This window comes from Cryptotermes secundus, unplaced genomic scaffold, assembly GCF_002891405.2.
Source record: "Cryptotermes secundus unplaced genomic scaffold, Csec_1.0 scaffold391, whole genome shotgun sequence".
Classification (NCBI taxonomy): Eukaryota; Metazoa; Arthropoda; class Insecta; order Blattodea; family Kalotermitidae; genus Cryptotermes; species Cryptotermes secundus.
The window spans coordinates 511,143-517,343 of record NW_019737394.1 but is presented as its reverse complement, the minus strand read 5'-3'; positions in this window follow the sequence as shown (position 1 = coordinate 517,343).

The following is a 6,201-nucleotide window of genomic DNA, read 5'->3' as shown; positions in this document are numbered from 1 at the left end:
GTAAAACTGTCCCAGTTTTAGGCAAATCTCTTTCTATCGCCTGAATTCCTCGTACACTCAGCAGTGTAAGCTGTTGACATAAGAGAAACATTGTCTTTTTAAGCCTTTAAATACTTAATTTGTTCTTAACAGTGTATAACAATTCAGTTCGGACCTCACAGGAAACACATCCGTTACAAAGCTCAACCGGTTAATGCTGTTTAGGGAAACAAACGCTGTTTATTGTGAGAAACATTCGAAACCTACAATTCTTTGTGGAGGAGAATGCAGTGTTTTAGTATGTTAAAACAGGTGGTACATATATATAGTAATGCTGTTTAGGGAAACAAACGCTGTTTATTGTGAGAACCATTCGAAACCTACGCATTCTTTGCGGAGCAGAATGCAGTGTTTTAATATGTTAAAACAGGTGGTACGTATATGTAGTAACCACCGGCCTTTAAAGGGCTATTAGGGCATGTCAAAAGCTCTTGTGCTCGTGACAAACTAGGAGCTGCTAAAGGAGTACCACCTTATTGTCGTATCCTTCCATGGTGAAGGTAAAATGGTATAGTTGTCCCTGTGCTTAATTAAGCACCACGCCAGGAAAACATGTTGAGGAGTGGAGGTATAGTTCCACCATTCTTGACATCCGTGGTAGATAAGAGGTGAGAGGTGAGCTTCACTCCTCGGCCTCTTTACTCTGCCCTCGCCGATGCCCATTGGATAAGAGGACAGTTGGGCCCCAGAGCTAGTCTGAACGCTGCGTAGTACAGAAAAATATCTTGCCCCAGCCAGGAATCGAACCTCGGCTGTCTAGCCCGTCACTATACCGGCTTGGCCTTTTGGGAAGGGGTTTTTATGTCGGTGATAGAGAAAACTGGTGTAATACGCATGAGTTTACTCCAGTATGTTGTCGGGTGTGTTAGAGGTACGTCACCTTAGGGCCTACTCTACTGTTCTCGTGTCCTCTGTTTCCTTATTCTGGAGACAGTGCTGACCACTGCTGCTGTTTTGCCCACCTCCTGTGTTTGCCGATGTAGCGCAGCAAATGTTCACCCTACTCGCTTCATGACTAGGGAAGCAGGTCCGGCAGGCGGTATACCCCATGCCGTTACCATACCAGCAGATGGAAGTGGGAGAGTAAAAGGTAAAGTCGTCCCTGTGCTTATCTGATTAAGCAAGACGCCATTAAGACGTATGTTGGATTGGATATATGGATCCTAGACAGTAGTTGGATATGTGGTCAGCTTTACGCCTCAGTCGGTTTACCCCCAGGTACCCGCTGGTGGTTGGGCCCCAGAGCCGGTCTGGACGCTGTGAACAGAAAATGCTTCACTCTACCGGGACTCGAACTGTGACCGCACGTCCGTCCAGCCCGTAGCCAGTGGCTATACCGACTGCTTTGTTGGAAGTGGGGGGGGGGCACAGCACGTATACCTTGCGTCAGTGGCTATAAATAGAATCATCGAACGGTTGAACATACAAACCGGTTACTAAGATCGCCCTCGTATTTTCCCTGTTCGATTGAGTAGCCTGTCTTCTCCGTCTGGCATGCGTGCCCTCCGTGTTCCTAACAACAGATCTCGTGCACAGAAGTTTCTCGTTCTTTCGTGACGAAACCGTTTCGTGTTTGGACTGTGTCATGAATAAACATTTCGCTGTAGGATTTGAGGATTTGGCAACGGGGATTATGGACACTTCTATGTTATAACGTCTTGTAGTCCGGTGAAAGTCAGAATTTCTCTCTGACGCGTTTTTACACGCAGTGCATAATGTTAATTGATAATTTGGAGGTTACGTATGCCTGGTTGTATGTTTCGTCTCTAAAATTATGCATTGGATTTTGTAGAAAGTTGGTAATATATGTCTGGCCCGTGGTGGTTAATTGTAACGGCAGTCGTACATAAAGATCAGATCAAAGTTAAAAATATAGGTCCTATAAGGATCTGGAACGCTTACTTCCTACTTGGTCACTGTTTTATTGAACGTATTGCATATTTAATGGACTACAAAACGAAATAATTTAACATTGCATTCTGTGTCTGCGTATGTACAGCCGACCAACTTTTCCTGTATGCGGTGGGTGTAATTGCGCAAGCCATGGTGCGCGGGGACTGACAGGGCCCACATTCAGGGAAGAACATAGACTGAGGCTGTTTGAGAACAGGGTGTTGAAGAGAATATTTGGACCGAAGATGGATGAAGTGACAGGAGGCTAGAGTAAACTGTACAGTGAGGAGCTTCATAACTTGTAGCCTTGTCCGAGTATAATTAGAATGGTCAAGCGAAGGAGGAGATGGGCAGGACATGTAGCACGCGTGGGGAGAAGAGGAACGCATATAGGATATTGGTGGAAACCCCAGAAGGAAAGAGACCACTAGGAAAACCTACACGTAGGTGGGAGGTTAACATTAGAATGGATCTTAGAGATCCGTGGTATGGACTGAACCAATCTGGCTCTGGATAATGACCAGTGGAGGACTCTTGTGAACACGGTGATGAACCTTCGGGTTTCATAAAATACTGGGAAGTTCTCGAGTAGCTACAGAACTGTCGTCTTCTCAATAAGGGCCCAGCTCCATGGAGTTACGTACATAGGTACGTTCGAGCAGGCACAAACTTCTTTCCTGTTGGGTCGCTTTCAAGGGAGTTGCCAACAAGAGGCACTGGCACACGTCATCATCATCATCGGCAAAACTGCCCTTCCTGAGCCATAGCCTTCCTTAGAAGTTTCCGCCAGGTTACATCCAGGTTTCACTTCTTTGGATTCCGCAACGGTATTCTATTTACAGAGCAAGGCCGTCAGTGTGGCGTCTAACCCCTGACCTGGAGGACCAGGTATATATGTCCCCCAGCGACAGTGTGGCCCAGTTATACCCCCAAGCATAGAGTTCCCGTTTCGTCGCCTTCTACGACTCGCAGGACAACGGTGGAGGCATTGTAACCCGCCCCCAATCGGCTAAATGCTCGTCACGGAGATGTATGCACAAACTGAGAGTCACTTGCATAGTTGCTGTGAGTTGTGCACAACGAAATGATGCTGTGGTTTCTAAATTAGAAAACGGACATAACTTTAAAGATTCCAAGACGAACTTCAGCGAAAGACGTCTAAATTTTTATGTTCAGCGAAAAGCTGCAAAGGAATGCGTCCATTCTTAACGAAACCCAAAATTCCATTGGGGGTGAAGACACTTACGTGAGCTCAGCTCACTCATTCGAAAACTTCAAGACAGGAAGCTCGAGACACCAATGAAAGCTGATAAAATTTTTGGTGTGGAGCTCTTCTGGAGCGCCACATAAGTACAGGTTGATTCTAAATTATTATGGGAGTTCCGTTTATAGGACACTGAAACTGAGACAATAATTTCGAATCATCCTGTATTAGACTTCTACTGGCCCGTTCCTAGAAGGTTACTTCGCTTCCTTCAGCGACTGTGTGGCGCCTGTTTCCGATGAAATTTTCATGTGCTCTCGCTACGTATCCGCTCGCCTTAGATTGACTTCCGGTGCATAAATGTCAAGACACTGGGCCAGCACCAGTTGTCTTACAGTTTCGAGTAACGTCACACTACTTTGGCCAGTCAGGCGACGCAAATGCTCACAAATTCAAAATGCCGACACACAGAGCGAAACACGCGATAACTTTATTAAGACATCACAATTTATCCATAATAAGGTAAAAAAGGTAAGGTTAATCCTGTAACAGGCCGTGGAGGTCCATAGGGTTGTGAGATGTCGAGACTCCAGCGTTAGCTAGACAATCGGCTGACAGATGGCGGTGAGGTTGGCAGCCTTACGCGCCGCCCTCCCTTAACCCCCAGGAAGATTCCTGGTACTCATTTCTGTTAGAGACTAAGTCGACCCCAGGACCATATTGCGGCTGGAAGGATTAGGTCAATTCAAAAATCAGTCTATTCATAGCAGGTATGTAAAAACCGATTCGTTTTACTTGAACTTATAGTGGTCACTTGCAGTGTGACGGCCGATAACAGTGGCCGCGTCCTCGAACGCTGGGGTCGTGGATTCGAATCCAGTTCGAGGCATGGATGTCTCTGTGCGTTGATTCTGTGTTTGTGTTGTCCTTGCTACAGGGTGATTCGCCGTCCGAGGAGTCCTACCGGCTGTATAGGATTACGAAACTGAAAAAGAAACGGCTAGGACTCAATAAAGGGACGCAGAGCAGTTATGAATGAATGGCAAGCAGTGTGGCGAGCTTTGCAACAACAGTTTCGCATGCGCAATGCATTGACGTCAAAACCAGTAAAGTACGGAGAAACTTAAAACGCGTTTCACACGTATTTGTGTCTCACTGAGAGACAAGGTTAATCCAGAAAGGGAAGATAGCTTGTTTATAACAACAAAAAATTACTTTACGTCATTACTACAGGGAGCCGGGATGGCGTGTCGGTAGAGCGACTGGCTACGGGCTGGACGACCTAGGGGTCAGACTTTGAGTCCCGGTAGACAAGAATTTCCTCCACGTCCAGACTGGCTCTGGGGTTCACCCGGCCTCCTCTCCAGTGGGTACAGGAGGTGAAGCGACCGGAGCGTAAAGCTGACCACTCACCTCCAACTTATGCCGAGGTTAAGAATATGTGGCTTTTTACATCCACTCCCCATACGCCTTCATGGTATAATGCTTAATTAAGCACCAGGGACTTTACCGTTTTTCATTACTACAGACCGTAAGTCATTTTTCTGCATAATCCCCATGAAGATTCAGGCACTTGTATCGTGTGACGCGTTTCTGTATTCCTGGCAGTCCATTGAACCAGTCTTTTATTCATCTTCACTTCCTCGTCGCTACGCATGCGCGTGCCGCCCAAAAACTGCTTCAAGTGTGTGAACAAGTGTAGCGAGGTCCGGACCGTCCGGACGGTCCGGACTATAGGTAGGATGAAGGAAGAAAACGTCCAAGGCAAAATCAGCAAGTACGTAACATGCACGAACGGTCTTTGCGTTCTAGACGACTATCGTAACAGAGTTGCATGGGCTAGCGGTAATGATGTGAGAGGTGCCATGTTCGAATCCTTGCTATGATACCGTCCATCCTGAGTTTCTTCGTGATTCTCCTCAGTCTAACCAATGTTGTAATATCTTCAATTTCTTTCATTCCCTTTCTAGTTCATGATTAATCTGTTATCCTTTCATTCTGTGCTGCTTATGTGTCTAATGCCGAAAGAGTTGTGAAGTAACTCGGAAAACAAATTCAACTGCATTGGTCGAATGATGAGAAAATCATAACATGTGATGAAGAAAGCAGTCTTCTGGGATTTGGCACCGTGTATATGTGGTGTTAACACCACCGCCGTGAAAGCCTCAAATCTTACATAAATGTGATGACTGGATAAGGATTTGGAAGGGAACAGCCAGAGTTTATTTCAAGGCACATCCAGGCACCTTCCTGGAATGTAACCCAGTTATCACTGTAAAGATAAAGCTATCCTTGTAACAGGCTGTGGAGGCCCATAGGGTCCATAGGTGTCCACAAGGAAACAGACTCTTGACGACTGACTATGTAGAATTCCAACATGTAAAATTTGTAAATATAGATGACATGCTAATAATTTTGACCGCCCAAAATATGACAGTGCTGTCGATGGGCCAGCAGCATTTGTAAACGACAGATCCGTCCTCCCGTAAGAGACGGCGCCCTTCGTCAACAAACCCGCAATTGACAGTAAGAGAAATCTGGTCTTGGGGCCCCAGATGGGTGCTTGACACCAAGACAGAGAGGCCTACTTACTATCGGTCGTAACGTAACTTTGTCTTTGACTTAAAGACTGAATATCTTCTAAATATGACTAATACATGGTGCATCAATGAATCGGGCGATTTGGCAGCGGTGTTTTTCCTGGATTGGTTGGAGTGGGAGGTTGCCACTACTGCCACCCAGCAGCCCACTTCAAAGCGTTTTGGTTGCAATGGAGCCGTGGACTGGAGCGCAAATTGCTTTTGCTGTGAAAGCATTTTACAAAAACCGTGACAGTTTCATGATCGCTCAGCGTGAATTTCGAAGAGAGTTTGGTATTCATCGCAATCGTGCTGTTCCATCTGCCCATGCCATCAAGACCTGGGTTCAAAACTTTGAGGCTACTGGTTCTAAACTAAAGAATAAAGGCGGTAGCGTAAGAACAGCACGTACACCCGAGACTGTAGCGGCAGTGAGAGAAGCCAGTGAACGAGGTCCACGCCGGTCTCCGCGTCGCCACGCTACGT